Genomic DNA, 25,573 nt, shown 5'->3' on the forward strand with positions numbered 1-25,573 from the left:
CATTAGGACATTTATATTGCTGTATTAACTCTCACATGGGTGAATGAGTGAGCGATTGTAACAATCTCTAAATGATCCAAGGGGGTGTATGCTGGTGGTCTTGATGACCTCATAACAGTTTTCAATTTTATATGAGCAAAGTAGCGAGCAATCCAGATGTTTCCTTTTGTGGTTTCTGTCATTTCCTACAACATAAAGTGAATATAGTGGAATTGACTTTAAACTTGTACTTGGTCTTTTATTACATGTGCTTTGTCTACAGAGTAGATAAATATCCACTGCACCTTCTCCAAACAGTCCATTCCAATTTTGTATCAGCTCCTCCACCCCCCCACCACTGAATTGGGGCACTGAGCTATGACAGCTCTACAGAGCCCACACCAAGCCCCTACACATATGATCTTATCCCTAATGTTGTCTCAGAAGCTGGGTTATGTGGGGGTTATGACTGTAGGTCTGAACACGGGATGTCTGAATTCAAATCCCAACACTGGAAGTTCTTAAATGTGGGTCATGGAAAAAGTTAGATTTCTCTGTGCTTTGGTTTATTCATCTATAAAAGGGTGCTGATAATTATAGTACTTGACACATAGATGTACCATGAGGATTACATATACATAAAGCATGTATAAAAGTGCCTGGTACACAATGACTCCTGAAGAAAAGTTATTGAGTAATAAAAAAAACCTCAATATTAGATTGCAAATAAAATTATTTTGGAATTATCTCATTCCCAAATAACTTGATTTCCAATCTAATATTGAGGTTTTTCTATAAGAGAAGGCTGCCAGTCTGTATTGCTGTGTCAAAGTATAAAAAGTGAAAAAATATATACTCAGTATACACACACACAGACGCTCAGATATTACGTGAAAATATATATATATATATATATATATATATATATATATATATGATTCATTTCTTAATGCATGTGAATCTATGATAATAAAATGAGTCAATTTGGTGTTCTGTCTAGCTTTATATATCATGATATCCACTCCTCAGAGATATTTTGAGTTTGACACATTCTAAGTACTTCAAACATTTTAACAAGAAAAATCCTCTTTTGATGAAATAAATGGCTTTTTATCACACTGATTTCCTCTGTCTTGTCACCACGTTCCCATTTCTTCTACTGTCACTGCAAATAGCTTTTTAATGATGTCTACCAAAAAGTGCTTTCACATTTAGAAACATAAAAAGCATAGAAGCGTGTTGAGCTAGAAAGAAAATTCCAGATCATCTAGTCCAAGCAGCCCCATTTGCTAGAACTTTTGCTTCCTCCTAGAACTGAGACCTGTCGGTGCAAGGGAATTCTCTTAATAACCCAGGGAACTGGTGAAATCCTTGTGATAGAAATCTAAATACAATTTTGGTCCTGATTCTTGCTTGGTAGGTGCTCAGTGATGTTGAGTAGATTAGGTACTAGTGAGACCACTTTTACCTCGTCAGTCATCACTGATCCGTGAACTGGGATGTGTCCTCTGTGATCACACTACTGGCTGTCTTTTCTGGAGCCTAAAGTGATATACTAACTGCCATATTCATTTAGGATTTTCAACAAACTTACTTCTATGACTGTATATTTCTGTTTCTATTTATGATAAATGCTAAATCTTATAAATGATATTTATCTTGATAAGTGTTTTAATGCAACCTCTGCATGATGCCATCTTTCTGGATAGTGTGATGCCAGTGGAAGAGGTTTTAAAGACCTCTGTTGTGTTCAGCAAGACGAGAAAACCTTCTAGGCTGAGTACTCCTTCAGACTCAGACTCATCACTAAAAGTAATTGTTCTTTGTTTTTCTTCTGTTTGCTTGCATTATCAGGTGATGCTATCCCACTGCACCTATCTGAAACCCAAGTAGCTGTGGCTGTGGTTAAAATTCTCTACTTACTAACCAGCAGGGATGTTACTGCTTTTAATAGTTTTTTCTCTATTATACATACGGTTTATATACAGAGGAACTGGAGATAGAAGAGAGGACATGTCTTAGTTTGTTCAGACCTCTATAACAAAATACTATAAACTGACTGGCTTATAAATGGAAATGTATTGCTCGTAGTTCTGGAGGCTGGGAAATCCTGAGATCAAAGTGTCAGCAGATCAGTATTTGGTGAGAACCCATTCCTAGGTTTATAGATAGCCATCCTGTCACTATGTCCTCATGTGGTGGAATGGAGAGTCTCTGGAGTCTCGTTTATGAAGGTACTAATACCAGTTATAAGGGTCCCACCTCCTAAGACCATCAAATTGAAGGTTCGGTTATAACAAAAAAAAATTATGTACATATGAACAGTCCATAGCAGGGGGCTAAAACGGGGGGGGGGGGAGAGAGAGAGAGAGAGAGAGAGAGAGAGAGAGAGAGAGAGAGAGAGAGAGAGCGCGCTTTTGTTTTAGTTGGGATTATTTTGGTTAAAAGGAGCAGAATCCAATTTAAATTTCAGCAAGAAATTTCACTAGAAAGTTATTGGATATATCATGGAATCAAAGAACAGACATGCTCTGCACCTCTGGAAATTCCTTTTAGGGATTCAGGAAATGAACCCTTATCAAGGCTCCTTCTGGCTTGTCTTTCTGCTTCTTACTGTGCTTGGGTTTACATTTTCCTTTTTCTATACACAAGCGTTTTTTGATCCTTGGTCTGTATGGTGGAACATGGCCACAATCCCCAGGGTTTGTATATGACAACATGGGCATAGACTGTCCCAGTTCTCTTGACTTAGGTCCAGATTTTCAAAAGGAAGGAAACTCATTGACCATTGGACAGGTCACGTTGTTTCCTGAAAGCTCTTACAAGAACCACACAGATTGTGGAGGGATCTTGGGCAAACCATCACAAAATGAACCCTTAGCATATTATGGTCAAAATTCTTTTCCTCAAACCAAATTTGATTTAATCGCTACAAATTTCTGAGTTTTATCACCCCCTCAGTCCTGAAATTTAACCAGTTTAAAGAATGAATATTTATATTTTAGCTCTACTTCATTCAGATTTCAAACAGTATTTTCACATTGCAGAATGTGATGAGTGACTCTGTTCATCCATGCTATTGTTTTATTTATTTTCTGTACCCTTTCCAGTCTCACCTTTATAAATCTGCACATTCCAAACTGTCAGCATCCTTTCTCCTCTGATCTTTTTGGTTACTCTTCTCTGAACATTTTCTACTTTGTGAACTTTGAGTTTTTGACATAAGAAATGATTTCTTGTAAAATAGTTGTGTTATTTATTACAAAATTCAAGGTGGCCAGTCAGCTCAATTTTTGAATGTATACATTTTACCTGTATCATATCCCATGTTCTTTGGTACTGATATATTCTTCATTACAGTCTGTGATGTGTTCAAGAAAATGGAATGGTTCAAGTTTTGAAAAGACATAAGAGGAGGCTAAATTATTACTGATTTGTAAAGGAGGGGTGGAAATGTGACATTCTCAGAATTTACCAGTCTCCCTTCTCAGAGAGCTCCTGCATCCTTTCAGCAGAGTTCATTATCTGGGTCATCTGTTGGTAATTCATGGTGATAGCTGGATCATGAGTAGGGTTGGCCCAGCGTGTACCAGACTTGTTTATTTCAATATTTCAGGATTGAGTTTTTGGATGAGGCAGGATGCCTTTCTTTTTTTTCTCATATTGAAAGAGCAAATTTTATTTTAGTGAGATGACTTTTCAAAGTGTAAAGAAAATACATTATCAAAATTGATAGAGATAATTCTAAATCTGAATCTCCATCTATACACATTGAAACCATAGAATAGAAAGACAAGCTAAAAATACTTTCTTTAAACAAGACATCTCTCTCTCTCAATATAAATATTTCAATTGGCCAGGCATAGTGGCTCATACCTGTAATCCCAGCACTTTCAGAGTCTAAAGCAGGTGGATCTTCTGAGGTCAGGAGTTCAAGACCAGCCTGACCAAAATGGTGAAACCCCCATCTCCACTAAAACAAAAAACAAAAAAACCAAAAAATTGTCTGGCTGTAGTAGCTCATGCCTATAATCCCAGCAATTTGGGATGCCAAGGCAGATGGATCACAAGGTCAGGAGTTCGAGACCAGCCTGACCAATATGGTGAAACCCGCCTCTACTAAAAATATACAAAAAATTGTCCAGCCACAGTGGCTCAGGCTTGTAATCCCAGCATTTTGGGATGCTGAGGAGGGTGGATCATGAGGTCAGGAGTTTGAGACCAGCCTGACCAAATGGTGAAACCCTGTCTCTACTAAAAATACAAAAATTAGCCAGGCATGGTAGCTCATGCCTGTAGTCCCAGCTACTCAGGAGGTTGAGGCAGGATAATTGCTTGAATCTGAAATGCGGAAATTGCAGTGAGCTGAGAATTGTGCCACTGCACTCCAGCCTGGGTAACAGGGAGAGACCCCCTCTCAAAAAAAAAAAAAAAATTAGCTGGACGTGGTGGTGTGTGCCTGCAGTCCCAGCTACTTGGGAGGCTAAGACAGGAGGCTAAGACAGGAGAAGTACTTGAACCCAGGAGGCAGAGGTTGCAGTGAGGCAAGATCGTGCCACTGCACTTTAGCCTGGGTGACAGAGTCTTCGTCTCTAAATAAGCAAATAAAAATATTTCAATCTCTGAACTTACCCCCCAAGTACAAGTCTTCAACAGGATCTTTTTAAATTTTTAAGAGCTAGATTATTTGAATATTAAAGAATTAGAGAAAATTGTTTGGATTGAAGATGACTTTTCCTTTTCCCATTTCCCTCCCTGACATTTCTATTTTCTTATCATTTTCAGCAATATGTTTTATTCCTGTGCTTTTTTTCTTCTCTCTCTAACCTACTTTTCCTCATGATCTACAAAACATATTGTTAGGAGAATGGGGTACACATGCCCAATTCATGCAAGCTGAATGATAGGATGTAAAACAAGATATCCGTGAAGTTACCCATGAGAATGGTGCCTTATCAGTCATATTTGTTCTGTAGCTATTTAATAATTGCATATTTTAAATGAGAAGTTTCCAGGTAAAGCATTATGGAGAGGATTTCCACCACCACACCAGTTTGTGTACCTCATCAGTACAACTGTTTTTTTGTTTCTGCCATGATTCCTTTTGTTTCTCTACTCAACATCTCCCTTCTTTGCTTTTATACCATTTCTCTCTCACATTAATTTATTTGATATATTTTTATTTCTTCCAAAGAAAATTGGCCAGCTGTGCTCATAATCCCAGTACTTTGAGAGAACTCATAATCTCAGCACTTTAGGAGGCTGAGGCAGGAGGATTGCTTGAGATCAGGAGTTTGAGACCAGTCTGAGCAACACAGTGACACTTGTCTCCAAAAAAGATTAAAATTTAAAAAAAATGGTGAATTTTCAAAATGTTTAGTAAAGACATAATGTGTGATATAACTTATTAATATAAGTTTCCTCCTAGGCTGTCAACAGCTTAGGTAGGATGTGGACCTTCAGCATCCAGATCGTTGTCTGGTATATGGGAGGTGTTCAACAATATTGAATAGATTGGGTACTAATATTGTTTTAATTTTAATTTTTTATTTTATATATTTTTTTGAGATGGAGTCTCGCTCTGTCACCCAAGTTGGAGTGCAGTGGCACAATCTCGGCTCACTGCAACCTCTGCCTCCTGGGTTCAAGCGATTCTTCTGCCTCAGCCTCCGGAGTAGCTGGCACTACAGGCATAGCCACCACGCCCGGATAATTTTTGTATTTTTAGTAGAAACGAGGCTTCACCATATTGGCCAGGCTGGTCTCAAACTCCTGACTTCGTGACCCACGCGCCTCAGCCTCCCAAACTGCTGGGATTACAGGTATGAGCCACAGTGCCCAGCCTAACTTTTTGTTTTGAGATAATATTAGATTTACAGAAAAGCTACAAATAGAGGAAGTGTCTATATAACCTTCAGCTAGCTCCCCTTTTCCTAATAGTAACATGTCACATACCATAGTTAGTCAGAACTAAGAAATCAACATTGATACCACACTATTTTCTTTTTCTTTTTCTTTTTTTTTTTTTTGATAAGGAGTCTCACTCTGTCTCCAGGCTGGAGTGCAGTGGTGCGATCTGATCTCGGCTCACTGCCCCCCAGGTTCAAGTGATTCTCCTGCCTCAGCCTCCCGAGTCACTGGGACTACAAACATGCGCCACCACGCCCAGCTCAATTTTTTGTATTTTCAGTAAAGACGGGGTTTCACCTAATTGGCCAGGATAGCCTTGATCTCTTGACCTCGTGATCCACCCACTTAGGCCTCCCAAAGTGCTAGGATTACAGGCCTGAGCCACTGCACCTGGCCCGATACCACACTATAACTACAGACTTGATTCAGATTTCACCTATTTTCACCACTAATATCCATTTTTCTCTTCCTGAATTGAATTTATAAAACCATTTTGCATTTGGTCATGTTATTTAGCCTTCCCTATTCTTGGATACGCATCTTAAAATTTATCTTTTATAATTGTGATTAATTAATGATGTTAAACAGCATGGAATGCTAAGAAAATGAACACGAACGTGAAAAAATAAGCTAAATTACACATAATTTTTCATTGCCTTCCGTTCTGTTTAAATCTAGGTTGCCTCGTGTCAGTATGGTAGAAAGAAAAATTATCTCATTTAAATTTTGAGATTCTGGAAAGGGAACATTTTCCCAGTATCTCTAGACGCTTCAAATTTCCCTTATTTTAAAATGTGGCTCTAGTTATCGACTTTTGTAATATAGTGAAGATTGATTATTTAGTATTGACCATTCAAACTGTAATTAATAAGCAAGATTAACATTGATGTCTGAAAAAATATTTTATAATTTTGTTGTAAACAAATTCCAAAGGAATTATTTTTGGGAACAAAGGAAGGTTGGGATTTTGAAGTCGATCTCCAGATTTTTGCGGTAATCCAGATAGGTTTTAAAAAATGTTCTAGATATTCCCAGCAATTCTCATATGCTGACTATTGTCTTATGTGTTACTTTACATCCATGCTTTTTAGTGGCAGCATCCTGTACACAGTGTAATTACATTATGCAAAAAAGTCCTTTTCTCCCACAAACCGAAAACTCCCAGGGCTTTTTTTTTTTTTTTTTTTAACCATATGGTACATTAAGACACTTTGAAAAACTAGATAGTATTGCGCAACAAAATCTCGTATAGTCTTTGGCACATAAAGATTTGTTGATTGATTCAGTAACAGGAGACCTAACTCAAAGGAAAAAGGCTGTAAAAAGCGCTGCTAGAACCTTGAAGCTCGGTCTAAATCCCCGCCTGCCATCTTGAGGACAGAGTGAGAATTGCATCAGATTCAATCTAAACCATGACTGCTCAAGGTTATAGCAAAGCCATGTATTGAATCAAGGAGGAAATATTGTCGTTTTAAAAATGGACATGAATTGAGACAATTATTTAGATACTTAAGATCAAAGTAAGTTTTTACCTAAGTTTGTAAATTAATGAAGCAATTTCAAACAAAATTACCAGAAAACTATACTTGATCTGGTTAGAGTGGAAGAACATAGAGAATCTATGATGTTTTATTAACTTCTTCAGTATCTATGGGTCAAAATCTAGTTTTAGGTAGTTTGTTTAGTGTTTTGAAAAATATATAAATCATTAAAATCTATAATGCTTAGGTCTGAAACAAAAAAGGGCTGTTGATAATAAACAGTGAAGATCAGGTAGAGAAACACATGTGTATAAAGTCCATAGATGCTTCACCTTTGGCATTTTCACTTTGTATAAACATCACAGTAGCAGAATGGCATGTGCTGTATTTGTGGACACATAAATCTGAGCATAACTCTTTCCCCCTCTTCCTTGTCCTCTGTATCAACACAAACCTGCACCACTCTTAATTGTATTCCCTTTCAGAATCTTTTTTATACATATAGGGGCAGAGAATCCCTTTCACTGCTGATTTTTTTGTTTTTAATTTAAGAAACAGTTTTTGCTCTGTTGCTCAGGCTGGACTTGAACTCCTGGACTCAAGAGATCCTCCTGCCTCAGCTTAGCAAGTAGCTGGGATTATAGATGCGCCCCACCATACAAGCCATCGGTTATGTCTGGTGATGCTTTGAGCATCTGTGTTGTTCTGCACACAGTAAATGCTGTCTGCATAAATGCTGAGTGAGGTAGCTCCTCTGCCCTGTCCTTTAACATCCTTCATGGGATGGTTGACTCCTTAGCATTTTTATTCTTTTGCAACCTGCGTTCTCTTTACTGAGTCCTTTGAAATGTCACAGGTCTATTTCTCTGGAACAATCAGTTCACTTCAAGTCTGTTTCATTGCTTGGCCCATAGCCCTGCCTCTCTCCATCTTCTGTCTCATTTGCCTTTTCAGTGCCCTCCTTTATCCTTCCAGAGGTCCCAGATTCCAAAAACACAGCTGTCTTTTCGTTCCCTTGTTGCTCACTAGCAGCCAGATAGTAAGGATACTTACATCATTATGGACCCAATTTCCATGGGAGAATTTTAATGGGTGTGAATATACACCCTGGGATTTACAGAGTTGTTAGAACATGACGTCATTGGTAGCACACAGCCAGAGAGGAAACAGTTCTGTGGAGGCAGTTTCCTCAGTATGGAGTGGATCATCTGCTCACCAGGTGATATATACTGCTCTAGTTGTTTCAGTTCATATTTGACAGGGCATAGATCTCTACAAATGCTGAGGCTGCCAATCTCACAATCTCTTTCAAAGCTCAAGTTTCCTAAAAACAGCCATCATGCTATATAACATAACTACATGGCAGGCGTTTTTTCAAGTGCTTTACACAGAGAAATTTCTGCTTACAGCCCTATGAGGGAAAAACTATCATTATCTCTATTGTAGAGATGAGACTATTAAAGCTTGCGAAAATTTTCTTTCACCATAGTTCCAGAGGGCCTTCCCCACATCAGGCATCTAGGTTACAGTACTCCTAAGGAGTGGAGCCAGGATTTCAGCTGGGGAAGTTGGGCCCCAGAATCCACGGGCAGAAGCATTATCCTCTGGTGTATCAAGATGCCTGCTGCTGCTGGTGAACATCTCTTGGGGTTGGAGTGAGAGGAACATTTTGTAGGCTTCATTGGCTTTAGAATGATCTAACATGCTCCAGTGAGCATAGTTAACATTAGCACTGAAAGAAAGAGTATTAGACATCAAGAATTTCTTTAGAGGCTGTGGACATCAACTTGAATGCCAAGTTCAGAATCTCAAGGAGAATGTTCTCATGTGTCATTTTTTCTTTTCTTGTTTTTTTAAACAGCTGACCTGAATAGAGTACTCCTATTTTAAAATAAGAAATCAGATAAATATTGGACTTAAGATTGTAGAGAAAAAATCTTAAAAAAATACTAAAGCAAAGTTTATAAATTGTTTTGGATTTTCAGTAAAACAGAAAAGAATCTATAAGAAGATGGCTAGCATATACATATAAGACAAGAAAAAAGGAGTGGCTTTTGTGGAGATAAAAGTAAGACAAAACCGTAAATGGGGTAGTATGACTTATAGCTTCAATAGAAGCAATGAAGGACATAATAAATATTAAAAATAACCTCAGAATCAAATCACTTGAACCCGGGAGGCAGAAGTTGCAATAAGCTGAGATCATGCCACTGCATTCCAACCTGGGCAACATCACTAAATAGAATGGAATAGAATAGAATAGAAGGGAACATAAAGCTTTACTGACCTAACAAACATCATTTATAGATAAAATAGGCTCATCAAATAACAAATGAAATTGATTAAAACAACTCCTGTTTATACTCTGATGAAGAAACAACACAGAAGCATACCAGAGTAGTTACAAATGAGCTGAAATGAAACTGGTCTCACACTTCTCTCTCTTTTTTTATTTTTTATATTTTGAGATGGAGTTTTGCTCTTACTGCTCGGGCTGGAGTGCAATGGTGGGACCTGGGCTCACTGTAACCTCCACCTCCCAGGTTCAAGTAATTCTCCTGCCTCAGTCTCCCAAGTAGCTGGGATTATAAGGGTCTACTACCACACCTGGCTAATTTTTTGTATTTTTAGTAGAGATGGGGTTTCACCATGTTGGTCAGGCTGGTCTTGAACTCCTAACATCAGGTGATCTACTCACCTCAGCCTCCCAAATTGCTGGGATTTCAGGCATGAGCCACCGTGCCCAGCCCACACTTCTTTATATTAGTGTTATTAGTTCAGGTGCGGTGGTTCATGCCTGTAATCTCGATCCCTTTGGAGGCTGAGGTGGGAATATTGCTCGAGACCAGGAGTTCAGGACAGCCTAGTCTATGTAGTGAGACTATCTTTGCTTTAAAAAAAAAAATTAGTATTGGACTCTAAAGGCACAACCCTTATATCTACTCCTGTGAAAAATCTGTGACTGAGTTTTTCTCTGTTTATCCAAGGTATATGTGAAATGTGAAAATGTAAATATATGAAATGTAAAAAATATTTAAAAGTCTCATAAAATCAAAAATTCAAAAATCATACCACTCATCTCTTTTTAAAAAATTAAATATGCTTTGGAATGAGGCATAATAAACTAAAAATGGACAACAACTTTTCCAAAGCAAAAATTGTGCAGACAATATTCTTTAACTATAAGGCAAGTCCGCCCCTCACAACAAAAAACCCACAACCCAAGATGAAAATCACGCACACCTCTGGAAATTAATATTTGAAGTATGGTACATATTTACCATATTTACTGACTTCTTTTTTTTTCTTTCTTTCTTTTCTTTTTTTTTTTTTTTTTTGACACGGAATCTCTGTCAATCTCCGCCTCCTGGGTTCAAGTGTTTTCCCTGCCTCAGCCTCCTGAGTAGCTGGGACTACAGGCGTGCACCACCATGCCTGGCCGATTTTTTTTATATTTTAGTAGAGTCGGGGTTTCACCATGTTGGCCAGGATGGTCTCGACCTCCCGATCTCATTATCCACCTGCTTTGAGCTCCCAAAGGACTTACTTCTTTTCTTTGTACTGGTTCACCCTATTGTAATAATGTTAACTGAAAGTGCTCTTTTAAATGTTCTTATCCTTCACAACTGGTTTCCATATTTTATGTCTTTTCTTAGCACCTCTTATTACCTACATCTCTGCCTCTTTTACTACTTGCTTAATCGGTATTCTCTCTCTACACTGTTACGCTGTATCTTTGGTTCTATTTTCTTTAACCCTTCTTTCTCCCTCATCTCTAAATATAGGTTCCCCTTAAGACTTAATAGATTTCTCCCTTTTTAGCATCTCTTCCCAATCTCAATCTTATATCTGCTATCACTATTTAGAGTACTCAACCTCTCTCATCCTGATATCTTAACAGCTATATTGAAATTTCCTCCATCTCTGTATCTTTGGAAGGATTTCTGGAGCAACTGCTATGTGACAGATAATCTTTTAGATATTTTCATGTATGTGTTATTTCATGTAATCTTTGGAAAAACCTGGCAGGTAGATGTTATCTTCATATTTACAGATAAGGACATGCAGTGTAAGATGTTTAAGTAGCTTGTCTAGTAAATGGATATCAGAAACTGTATTTAAATCATACTGTGCCTAATTCCAATACTGAAGTAGAGGACTGATGAAAAATAAATTTTAGGAAAATTGTACTTTTGCCCTTTTACTTAGAGAAGACTTCATTTAATAATCAGTTCACTGGAATGAGAAGGAAAATATTTTTAAGTACTTGCTCTGAGCCAAGCACTATGCTACATTTTGCATCTGGGATTTAATTTTTTTTGTAACGCTAAGCAGGGGTAGACAGGGAAAGAAACTTGGAAAGATCACGTAGCTGACAAGTAGCAGGTCAGGGATTTAGTTCTGTGTCTTTTTCTCATCGTATCACTCTGTATTAATTAGCTGTACTTTTGGGATTAAGTTGCTTTCTCTCCTAGTCTGTATCCAGTTTATTTTTAAAGTGAGATTAGATTGCTTACATCCAAAGCCTTCTTTGGTTCTATTATTATCACAGTCAATAGCCCTAAATAGAGAAGCTGGTTTCTGAGCCAATCAGGTGCATTAGTAACAGAGCTGCAAGTGGATGTTGTGCCTCAAACTTCACCCTCAGCATTCTCATTATACCCAATGTGTTCCTTCTGTGGGCTCCGTATCTGTCAGTGGCACCATTGTCCGCTGAGGTGAGGGGGGCCAGAGAGCCTCCTGTGACCCACTCTCACCCCTCAGATTCAGACAATTGCCTAGTCCTATCCACTCCTCTGTCCCTCATAACTTTCTGAAGTGGCCACTGCTGGTCTTGAACTCCTGACCTTGTAATCTGCATGCCTTGGCCTCCCAAAGAGCTGGGATTACAGGCTTTAGCCACAATGCCAGCCTATGATAGTCTCTTAAAGTTGTCTGTTTATTATTTGCCTTCCTACTAGGTTGTAATTTCCTTTTAGAGGGAGAGTATGTTCCAAACCCAGTGTTTAGCATAGCAAAGGTGCCTAATTATATTTGTTGAATGAATGAATCAAATACTTTCTAGAAGAGTCATAGTCCCCTTTCGTATCAGCTAATGTCTTTATCACAAAAATATTCTTGGACAGCTACTCAGGAGGCTGAGGCAGGAGAATTGCTTGAACCCAGGAGGCGGAGGTTGCGGTGAGCCGAGATCGCGCCATTGCACTCCAGCCTGGGTAACAAGAGCGAAACTCCGTCTCAAAAAAAAAAGAAAAAAAAAAAAAAGAAAAAAAAATATATATATATTCTTGGAGCTCATTTCTATTCCTGTTTCTTGGGAGCATCTGAAAGGAATAATGAGGAGAGAGAGGTCAGAGACGAGAAGGTAATGATGTTAGACTGACAGAGAATAAAGAGAGTAAATAAGCTTTGGAGTAGAGTGGGCTCATTCCAAGATCTTTTGGAAGAGGACCAGACCCAGAGGCATGCCCTCAGTTGTGCCAGGTGGGATGCCTTTTGCTGGGGAGGTGGGAGAAAACTGTCAAAACCAAATGTGACCCTGGATGACCTGTTTTCAGGATCCATTTAAAGTTCAAGTTCAGTTTTCCTTACATTGTAGATTCTAAAGAAAACTTTTTCATTTTTATTTGTTCTTTTGCTTTACTTTCCTCTTAAAGAGGTGGTGCCTTCTCTGCTCTAAGGGAATCATCTGTTCTTTCATGTGTAGCAGTGGTGTTTATTAGGGCCAGTCCCCCTGCTAAGCAGTGTTTTAGAAATCTGTGTGATCTGTGTGGGTATTTTGTTTTTGTCCCAATGTTTGAAGTGCACTATTGTCATTTAGACAGTAGGAAACTTGGGAAGCTGGACGTTGAACCGTGTTCAGGAGAGTCTTACATAATAACTAATCATATTATGTACTGCTGACTTTTTTTCTTTTTGAGACTGACTCTCATTCTATCGCCCATGCTAGAGAGCAGTGGGATCATCTCAGATCACTGCAACCTCTGCCTCCTGGGTTCAAGCCATTCTCCTGTCTCAGCCTCCCAGATAGCTGGGATTATAGGCACTTGCCACCATACTCGGCTAATTTTTATATTTTTAGTTTAACCTTGTTGGTTAGGCTGGTCTCAAACTCCTGACCTCAAGTCATCTGCCCACCTTGGCCTCCCAAAGTGCTGGGATTATAGGCATGAGCCACTGTGCCCAGCCTGTACTGTTGACTTTTGAAGTCCCTCCAGACATTTATATATGCAAATAATTTATTTATAACTATCTGAAGAAAGAACCAAATTCTGTTTTCACATATAAACACATTTCTTAAAATGCAGTTTATTAACTCAAGTTGCTGTTTCCTGCTAGAATGCAATTATTATGAAATAGAGAAAGATTTTACTTAGTTTGATTTGGAAGTCTACCAAGAATTATCTGTTATTATGGTAAATGTCATCACTGATGATAATGCTGCTTGTGATATTTGAGTTAAAAATGCAATGTACTTGTATCAGCTTGCATTTTTTGGCTGTTTAGATCATTATTGCTTCTATTATTTTACTACAAATTGCTTTCTTTTTATTTCTTTTATATAATTAGGGTGTTCTATGCTTTTTTTTAAAGTTATACTTGTAGGCAGATTATATTTTCTATAAATTGTATTTTATAGTAGTGAAAAAGCAGTTACATATTTTTTTTTTTCTTTTGAGATGGAGTCTCACCCTTTAGCCCAGGCTGGAGTGCAGTGGCGCGATCTCAGCTCACTGCAAACTCCACCTCCCTGGTCCTGGTTCAGGCAATTCTCCTACCTCAGCCTCCCAAGTAGCTGGGATTACAGGCACAAGCCACCATGCCCAGCTAATTGTATTTTTTAGTAGAGACAGGGTTTCACCATGTTGGCCAGTCTGGTCTTGAACTCCTGACCTCATGATCTGCTCGCCTCAGCCTCCCAAAGTGTTGGGATTACAGGCATGAGCCATCGCACACGGCCCACAATATTTTTTAAGTGGATATTTGATCTAATAGGGTTGACAATCATTGATCTATGTAGAAGAGCACAATGATTTAAGAGCCAGGACTATGAAATTGTCTGTGGAATGAAATTCTATCTGCACCACTTGCTGGGAGAACCTTGGGAATTCATTCCTATTTTGTTTGATTTAGTTTTCTCATCTGTGAAATAGTTTACTCATAGTATTGCTATGGTGATTATATAAGTTTATACAACAGAAAGTGCTTAAATCAGCTGGAACCAGCGGGTGCAGTGGCTCACGCCTGTAATCCCAGCACTTTGGAGGCTGAGGCGGGGGGATCACTTGAGGCCAGGAGCTTGAGATGAGCCTGGCCAACATGATAAAACCCTGTTTCTAATAAAAATACAAAATTTAGCTGGGCATGGCGGCATGCCTGCCATCTCAGCTACTTGGGAGGCTGAGGCAGGAGAATTGCTTGGGAGGTGGAGGTTGTTGTTAGCCAACATCATACCACTGCACTCCAGCTTGGGTGACAAGAGCGAGACTCCATTTCAAAAAACAAAAATAGTGCTTAAATCTGGGACTGGTACATAAAAAAGTTTTGGTAAACATTATATACAATTAATATAAGCATTAACTAAACATTTCTTATCTATTTTTTAATCTTATCTGAAAGCATGTTTTATTTTTTGTTACTTTCGAAAGTATTTTAATCTTTAAGTGTGAACTATAACTTGTCAAATTCTATTAATATTCTGCAGTATGAAGTGTAAAAATCAGTCACTTAATATTTTTGGAACACATATATAGAGGGGAGAGTTCATAAACATTCCAGGAAGTTATTGTCAAAGTAATTGATAAATACAGGTTGGAGTTTGTAGGTTTATGCGGATGACAAATTAAGATTTGTGTCTGAGTCGTCTTCTGGAATGGTGAAAAATGTGAAGATTAATTGGTGGAGGAAAGATGAGAGTGCAAGGTATGAAAGTGAGATGACCTTAATTAATCCAAGAATTCATCTGAGTTCCCTGTGAAGGTGGCCTGTAGATGTCCCCAAACACATGTTGTCTTAACATTTAAAGCTCAGCTTTGTTGAAAGCAGCCATCACACTTATAAATTACCAGCAGCTCCCACAAAAGGGCTAAGAACAAATCAAGGCAATCAGAGGAGGCCCGGACAGAGAGAGGAGAGTCCTGAGAACAGTCATGGCTGCCAAGGAAAAGGAGAAGGAAGAGCCTCAAGTGTGGATAAGAGGGCCAAGACACAGCTTTGCTTGGTTTAGGCTATGCTAAGATAAAATATATTTTAATTGCAAGTTTGAGATTTAGATTTTAAAAACCCAGACACAAAATTTTAATTATACAATTTTGTTGGCATATTAAAACATATGTAACAAATCCGTATAGTCCTTAACTTGGAAAAGAAGATGTTAAAATTATTTAAATGTATGTATGGGCAAAGTATTTTTTGAGCTTGTCTTCTCCTTTAAAAATCTTCCACAAAGGCCGAGCGTGGTGGCTCACGCCTGTAATCCCAGCACTTTGGGAGGCCGAGGCGGGCGGATCACGAGGTCAAGAGATCGAGACCATCCTGGTCAACATGGTGAAACCCCATTTCTACTAAAAATACAAAAATTAGCTGGGCATGGTGGTGTGCGCCTGTAGTCCAAGCTACTCGGGAGGCTGAGGCAAGTAGGAGAATTGCTTGAACATGGGAGGCGGAGGTTGCAGTGAGCCGAGATTGTGCCACTGCACTCCAGCCTGGTGCCTGGTGACAGAATGAGACTCTCTCTCTCAAAAAAAAAAAAAAAAAAAAAAAAGGCAATTTTATCATTATAATTTACTCACCCATGAAAGGCTATAGGGTATACAATGATGCATTTTATTGACAAAGTAAGTACTAAGTATTTGTTTATCTCTTTGAGAAGTTCAAGCAAATTCAGTTTTTCAGAATCTGATTCTACAAGAGGGTGATATTTGAACTTTCAGCAAGACTCCAGCTGAAAGAGCTAGAGCTTTTGCAGCCACAGGACCTAAGTGGAAGGAACAGTTACTCTAACTTACTTCACAAGACAGCTGAATATGTGCCTGCTATTATTTTCATGGTGACAACCTTGCTGCATATAAATGCTCCAGATGTAGCAGAATAAAGGAGTAGAAAAATTAATATAATTTTAGAGTTCAAAAAGACAACTGAAGTGAATAGGGCAGGCCATATCATTTCAAACCAGAACACGTCTGAGAGTGAGAGGAGATGCTATAATAACCCTAGGTCAACAGGTGTAGGCTGGATTGTTCTGAGATGTATGGTCATTTACTAAGAGGTCAATTGTCAATCTTGTCATACTACAGATTAGGAAATGAAGCCAGAGTTCCACACTGTAACTTAGTGAAGTCACACATTCCCTCAGGGACCAAGTTAGGATAAAAGTCATCTCTTGATAAAGTGTGTGTGTCTGTTTCTCCTATGTACTTATATTCCTTTCCATCTACTCTTTTACGTGTTTCTATGCTCACCTGGCAAGAGAGGCTAGATATGACACTTTGCACATCATAATGTGAGAACTATGAGAACAAAGGTGAATTCTTACCCTTCAGCTTGGATTTGGAAGTGGATCTTTTTTTGTCCTTCTCCCTGCACACATGCAGAAGTAATAGGAATAGAATGAAAGAAAGAACCTTAGGCATACATTAGTTAGTGAACTGCTCATTAGCCAAACCTCACTGTTTCAAGGACTGTGTTACTTTACCTGCTTTAGTGTTATTGCTCTCTGAAGCCTTATATGAGTTCCCTTTTATTGTTCGTTTCTGCTCTTTCTTTCCTCATATTAGGAACCTGGTGAATTTGTCTTTTTACATGTCTTTTGTATTTGTCCTCATGTTTTACAGAAGTACTATTTAAGCACAAATGTCCAGGTTCTACTTAATCATTTTCCTCTTTCTTTGTACCTGTTCTAACATATGAACTCTGGAATAGATCATATCTACAGGGAGATTTGCAAAAATGCATTATCTGCGTGTAATGCCTCTAGTACTTACAGTGCTGAAATTTAGGGGTTCCAGAGGGGGCCGTTAGTGGACCAAGCCCAGCCCAAGAGCTGGATGTTGGCGGTGCTTTGTGAACCACTAAGCACCATGAGCTCTGATTCCATATGTTAGGAATCATATTAAAACATTAGTTTTTTTTTTTTTAAGCCCTTCAGACTGTGGGCATGACTGTGGGTGTTATTGGACCATGTGCCAGGACATCTGTAGTTTCTAGCAGGTGATAAAACATGGAGCAAACATTTGATTTTGCTTGTCCACATTTTATGAAAGGCAAAAAGATCTGAACCTAACGGGACTTGTGCTTTTTAAATAATAAAATTGGTTTATTAAAATGAACTTTATAAAAATTCCTCGGTATAATTTTGTACATTTAAAATAAAAAATCATGTTACTTTAAATTTGTGACCTAAAATAATGGGTTTTATCCCAAAATGACAACTACACACAGGGGACTTGAAAGGCGAGGTTGTAGGAACTTTCATTAATTGAACTCTCACCACATGCCAAGCATGGAATTATGTGACTTACAGGCCTTAAAATATTAATCCTTATAGCAATGTAAAATACTTATTATTATTACCATATTCTAGATGAGGAAGCTGAGACTCACAAAATTTGAGTTTATTATTCAAGCCCACACAGTTAATAGATGGTAGAACCTGGGGTTTTTTGGGGGTTCTAGCCAAAGCAAAGCACACGCCATGTTCCCTTACTTAAGTGGCAGGCAAAGGTGATGTAGTTCAAGCAACGTCAAACAGCTTAAGCAGAGATTCATATCATTAATAGACGGGGCTTTCCGGTAATATAAAAAACTAGCTGTTTTTTAGAGGTATTCAGGGGAATCAAAACCATTAATAAAAACCAACCACTGCTTTTTTTCTTCCCTGGCCACACAGACAGCCACAGGGAGAAGCAGTCTGATCATTTCACAGCAGTCTGAAGCCTCTGTGTATGATGCTTTCTGTGTGGAGTTCAGATTTGAAACCACTGTTTTCTCTGTCAATGGTATCTTAACATATTTGGCAAATCTCTTCCAATTGGCAGCCGCAGTGGGCTGTCCTTGGTCCCATTTCAGCAGTTCAGGTGTTTGGTGCAGAGCTCATATTGAAAATCAATTGTTAAGATTTGGTGACAGTGTATATATCCTTATTCATATATCATAGCAATAGAAAGATACACATAGACCGAAACTTTATTTTAATAGTTCATCTTTAAAAACTCCTGTCCCTGTGGTTTTTCTACTGCAAAAGAATGGTTAGGATACCTAGTATTTAATATACTATCCACACAGTAATTGGCCTCCCTCTGTGGTAGAGGTTGCTAGTGTTCACTTATTCCTTCTTTTCTTCCCTGGACCTGCAGGAGACCTCATTCTCCTGCCCATGCAGTGATGTGAGGCCAGTGACCAATTCCTGCCAATGAAATGAGAGCAGAAAGGAAGTACATAAGTTCCCTGCTTGCATGTCACTTGCCCTGATGTCCTATTCCCCTCAGGATAAGTACCAAACTCTGATTATGGTTTAAATGTTTGCTCATGGTCTGTAGCCTCTACCCGTCAGCCCTCCTCTAATTATTTCCTGCCTCGCTTTCTGTCTCAGCCATCCTGAGCCTTTCTGAGATCATTAGCTCTTTCTCATTCCTGATCTTCATTCAAGTGATAGTAACCTCCTCCAGGTCACCCCCCCACCACCCCAACTTGGAAAGAAGGGTTTAGGTGCCCTTTCTATGTATTTCTTCAGTGCTCTACCTACTCCTAATTATCACACTTACCGTATTTTATTGATGTTTCCTCCTTTCTTCTCTATGTTCCCCTTCTGACTTATATGCTCCTTGAGGGCAGATACTAATGTGTCTTTATTTAATATTTATTTCTAACCTTTAGTATTCACCTTCCCTCTAAAAAAGTTCCTCTTAGTTTCACTCATAATCCCTCATTTCCCCCTTTGTTTAGAAAAAAAATATTACAAAGCATCTTTGAGTCCTCTTTTTTGCTTCCTTCCATATCTCATCCATTAGCATGTCTTGACGGTTGTATCTCCCAAATTATGCATCCATCCACTTCACTCCTTTTTCACTGCTACGATGTAAGTTCAATTTCTTTTTTAGATTAGGAGTATACCATTCAAACTGGACTCCACAGGACCTCTCTGAGAGCTGGCCACTGCCTACTCCTCTCACCTCATCTCACCCGTTGTCAACACTTCTATTGTGATCTACAGGTTTGTGTTTAATGTGCTACATGCACATCCCTGTGTGACACTGCAGACTGTTTAGGGGCCAGGAGAAAAGGTAAATGCAGTGACACATCTTTGCTCCTGCTTTGTTTCTTTTGCCGTATCAGTACACTGCTGGTTGTAATCAGTTTTGCAGCTGTGGAGTTTTGTCAGCTAAAGAGAAGAAGACTAAATTACTACATACTGGCTTGTGAATTTGGGGTGTCCTTGTAACCAGAAAACATTACTGTTCTCCTAGAGTGGAAACCTCATTTTGCAGAGAGCTGGTGGGGAAGTAAGTGTACAGAGACAACTCACTGAAATTGAAGTTCTTTACTGACCGTCTTTCAGTAACACAGGTGGCACAAAAGAACAGCCCCTTTTAAAGGCTAGTAATAAATGTAATTAGGGTGGAACTCTTAAAACTGTATAAAAATACCTGGACAAAAATGTGACAAAGGATTGAAAATGGGTACATCTAAGTTTTTTTTAAAATCATGAAGCAGGTCAAATTAGGATGGAAAGTCTCTATAAAGTTATTTTAGTAGAGAATACCCTGAAATAGATGCTTAAAATAGAGATAAGACCTAAATTCATAAAATAGAGATAGGACAAGAGAAGGTAATAAAAATAATAAGTTGGTAGGACTCAGGAAAGAGATGAGAGAAACAAACAGAAGTGTGTCACAAATTAAAAACATAAAAGAATTGACAAGAAAACTGAAAATTGGATACTGCTAAAAATTGGAGATACTAAAGACATCTGAAGAAATTGAACAAAGTGAATAAAAAGAACATAGAGAAACAACAAAAGAAATAGGGAGAATGCGCTAGAAAGGCGAAGGAGATACCACACACATTATAGATATTCTTAACAGAAGGGAAAAATGGAAGAAAAATATTAAAATTGATATGAGACTGCAGCTTCTGGAAGTATTGTAGTTTAGATACTCTGAATATTTCTTCCACTTAAAACAACTGAAAATTCAGGGCAAAATATAATAAAAAAAGTCTTTAAGATGTATCACTGATCTGACAAGAAAATAAATCCACAAAGGCTATAAGTAAAGTGAAAGCAGGAATACTGGGAGGTGAGGAAATGCTCCAAGGATATCTGCTCTACCGTAAGTGACTTTGAGCTTCAGGTTGTTTGATATGTTATTATTTTGACATAGTTTGAAACTAAAGAAAAGATGTAAAACTATCACAAAGAATCCCTAAATATCATTTTTCCAGAGACTCCTTTGCTAAGCATCCTAATAATGTTTTCTTTTTGTTTTGTTTTGTTTTTGTTAAATAGAAAAGGATCTACCCTGGATTAGGCCTTATACTAGTTGTATGTCTCTCTGTCTCTTTCAATCTGTAACAACACCTCAGTCCTTACCTTTCATGACATTAACAGTTTTGCAGACTCTAGGCTAATCATTTTGTTGAATGTTTTTCAATTTGAGTTAGTCTTGTACTGTCTTACATCTCATGTTATGTATTTTTAAAACTTTGTTTTTAGCTTTATTTTTTCTTTGATTATAAAGGTAATACATCCTTTGATAGCCAGGTTGTTTTTTCATCTGAATATCATTGAATCCTATTGGATGGTGCATGTCTATTTGTCCCATTATTGGTTATGTTATATATGATGACTAAAAAAAGGTGATACCTGCCAGGTTACTCCATTGTAGAGTTACTCCCATGCACCCCTCCCTTTTTAATAATTATTTTGTGGTGAGATACTTCAAGACTATGCAAAATCCTGTGTCTTACATAACTTCATCTACTAATTTTAGCATCAATTAATGTTTCTTGCTTGAATTAACTACCACTAGTATGGTTATCAAATGGTGATTTTTAAAAATAATACTATCATTTTTTCAACATTTGTTGGTGTCTATTAATTCAGAAGTTTCTTTTCTCTATACTTAATTAATTTATATTAGTTTGGGCTTCTGAGCTCCTATTTGATTAGGTGGGAAATAATATATTATTACTACTATTTGTTTTGATGCTTTTATTTCCCCCGATTTAGCCAATGGGAATTCCTTCAAGTTGCCTTCTGAGTTCTTTGGCCATGTCTCCATTATTTGTCTATGTCTTTACTGTATTTGCCTTCTTGTGCACAAGCCCCTGATTAACCTATTATTCCAAGGACCCTTAGTTCTATTTAGTAGAGAAAGGTATTCAGAAAGCAATATCTGGGTAGGAGCTGTGCATGGTGCTACTGGGGTGTCATTCCTCCCATGCTCTCAGTGGACAGATGAGGAAATATATGCATGTGTATATGTGCACACACACACATTCACAAAAGATAACACTCACATTTATTATTTTGCCTAGATATCTGCAAAAAGCCATGAATTCATACTGAATCTCCAATTCTAGTCTAACAACAAAAGATTTATTCTAGCTTTTCCCTTGTTACAGTTATTCCCCCTAGTCTAATAAGAAAATTGGTTCCCATTGGCTCAGTCTCCCTGTGTGTGGCCAATGTTCACACTCTGCTGGGGGTTGATCTACCCCCACCCACTTAGGAGTCTGCCTCTCTAGTACACCACCAAGTTCAGGACTTTTCACTGGCTTTTTGATGAAGGAAAGAAGTCACTATATGTTTAAAAAGAGAAAGGAAGGAAAGGGGAAGATAATTAAATCCCAATTTCCAAAGTTCCATAGGTCTTGATGTACAGGGATAAAGTCTAGGACCTTCTCAATGTGAAGAATACAATAGCAGTATGTGAGAGACTAATTGCTAAGAATTCCCTAGAATTTTGGAAGGATATCAATCATTTGACTAAAGAAATGCAAGAATAAAAGACAAAAGTATGCAGGATAAACAAAGAGAAATTATAATTTAGATGGGTGAGAGTGAACAATAGAATGCCAAAGACAAAACTAAGATGTTAACAGCGAAAGCTGCTGAAGCTGGAATGTCAAAGACCCACAGTTTAGTGTGATGGAAGATGAGTAATGACCCTGCCACGCAGAGGAAGGCATAACACTGACAGAGACCGGGAGAAGAAAATATCTCCCCTGATTATTTGTACCACAGCTTAATCCTCTTGCAGATTTACTGCCTGGATTCATGTAATCTGTTTGTTCCAAAAATATATCAAGGATAACCACTTTGAATCCTGTGAGAAATTTGTAAGCATGTCATTGAATATTTTTGACCACATAGAGAGATAGAAAATGTAAAAGAAAGAGTAAGAGACAAAAGGAATAGTGAGAAGGTAATTTTCTAAAATATATTTAATTAGAAGTCTAGAAGAAATCAGAGAGACTGAGAAAAGAGCTGTAATAGGCTAAATACTAAGGATTTTCTAGAATTCTGGAAAGATGCTAATCCTTTGACTAAAGAAATACAAGAATAAAATACAACATTCAGCAGGATAAATAAAAAGAAACTCTAATTTAGATGAGTCAGAGTGGACTATAGAATGCTAAAGACAAGAACAAGATGTTAATAGTAGACAGAAAAAATGATTACCACAAAGATGTGACAATTTGATTGATGATTGACTTCTTAAAAGCCCTAGCCAGAAGACAAGTAAGTATCCTCAAAATGCTGAATAAAATAACTCTTATCCTAAAATTGTACATCTGGTGAAAATATTGTTTAAGAGTCTTGGTAAAATAAAGACACTTCCAGACAACAATAACTCAGAACATTTATCAATAAGTCCACACTAGAGTATATTTGACAAAATATACTTACAGCAGAAGAAGAATTATCTTACAGGTAAGCTCTAAGAGGTGAGAATTGGTAAATCAGTTATAAGTAATTGTGTGATATAGGTCTAAATAAACATTTGTTGTGAAAAAAATTGAGTATAATTGAATATTATACTCAGTTTTCTGGATCACATATGGATGTAGAAAATGTAGAACTCTGAGAGGCTAAAAGAAAAGAATAGTGAGATATAGCTGATTATATATCATTCAATCTGGACTGGTGGAATGGATGTAACAAGATCTAAGATTCTGTATCCCATTACTGGATATATACCCAAAGAATTATAAATTATTATATAAACACATGCACATGTATGTTTATTGAGACACTGTTTACAATAGCAAAGACTTGGAACCAACCCAAATGGCCATCAGTCATAGATTAGATAAAGAAGGTGTGACACATATACACCATGGAATACTATGCAGCCATAGAAAAGGATGAGTTCCCTTTGTAGGGACATGTATGAAGCTGGAAACCATAATTCTCAGCAAATTGACACAAGAACAGAAAACCAGACACTGCATGTTCTCACTCGTAAGTGGGTGTTGAACAATGAGAACACATGGGCACAAGGAGGGGAACATCACACACTGAGGTCTTTTGAGGGGAGGTGGGGGGCTAGGGGAGGGATAGCAGGGGGTGAAGGGATTGGAGAGGGATAACATTAGGAGAAATACCTAATATAGATGACAGGGTGATGGGTGCAGCAAACTACCATGGCCTGTGTATACCTATGTAACAAACCTGCACATTCTGCACATGTACTCCAGAACTTAAAGTATAATAAAAAAAGAAAAGTAAATTGGAGAAAACCCCCAAAATGTAAAAAAAAAACCCCTCCAAAATGTAACTAATAAATTTTCCATTTTTATTTTTTTCCGTAATTTAAAAATAATTTCCCTTAAAGAGAAGGAATTAAGATGCTGTAAAACAATACCATATGAGTTAGTAGGGGCTGTCAGAAGTAAAGTATTCTGAGACCCTTATATTGCTTTGGTGGAGAATAAGGATCTTTATTAACATGTCCCTTGGTCTAGATAGAGTTATGCATGAAATAATTCGAAGAATTAGCAGTAAAGAATTAGCCTAATTCAGAAACTAATAGAGAGGATAAATAGATTCAGAATGAGAAAACAAAATATTCCTAACAAAAGAAGGTAAGCTATGAGGGAAAAAAAAACAAAAACAAAAACAAAAAACAAACAAAAAAAAAAACAGGAAAATTGAGACAATGAGAAAGTACAAATAGAACAGAAAAAAGCCAAAACTTATAGCAACCAAAATAAAGGTAAATGGAATATTCTCTCTAATTAAAATACAATAATACAAAAATTTTAAAATTCAATTTTGTGATATTTATAGGGGATTTGGCTAAAATAAAAGGACAGTAAAATTTTGAAAGAAAAAGAAATGAAACCAAAAGAAACGAAATGATGCTGAATTAATAGGCAAAATAGACCTTAAGGTAAAAATAAATTTTAAAGACAGGTTTTTGAAAAGGTAAGATTACTTTATGGAGTCACCCCACAATGAAAAACAAATCTTTGATTTACTTGGAATAAAGAACAATTCTAAACTGAAATTGATTGTAGTGCAAAGAGAAATGGAAAAATCTATAATCAAAAGGGAGAATACATCATACCTCTTTCAGTTCCTAGTAAAAGAAACAGTAAAAAACCAAAAATCAGTTAAGTACATGGTAGATTTTGAACAGTAATTAAGAAACTAGATCCAATGACAAAACAAAACATTGCATTGAGCAGTTAGAGAATATACCTAATATCTACCTGTAAGCAAAATATTTAAATGCTAGCTCATAAAGATGTTATTGTTAGCTACTGGTGAGAAGGGGTTAAAATTGAAAAGTTCTTAGAGATTTAAATAAAACACCTTATATAAAAGCTTATTCCTATCTTTGTGTTATTTTATTTTATTTTGTTCCTACACTTCCAGTTTTTATAGATATTGAAATTGTCTTTATTTGAAGGGAAAGACTGCTGAGAGCGCTTTTGTTTTCCTCGTTCTGTGTGTAATTGTATTTCCATTTCTCACGGGCTGGTCAAGTAGTAGAAAGTGCGCCTACAAGCAAAGCAGACTGAAAATTCCCACCCAGATGTATCATCAGACAGACATTAACAAGACAGGCATTAACAAGAGTTTATCATTTTGTCTGGGCGTGGCAAATGTTTATAGATAAAATATTTCTTGAGAATGTTCACATGGACATTCAGTCTCCAATGATATACTGAATTACTACATTTTTTGAAAATTT

The sequence above is a fragment of the Saimiri boliviensis genome, chromosome 15 (genome assembly GCF_048565385.1).
Source record: "Saimiri boliviensis isolate mSaiBol1 chromosome 15, mSaiBol1.pri, whole genome shotgun sequence".
NCBI lineage: Eukaryota > Metazoa > Chordata > Mammalia > Primates > Cebidae > Saimiri > Saimiri boliviensis.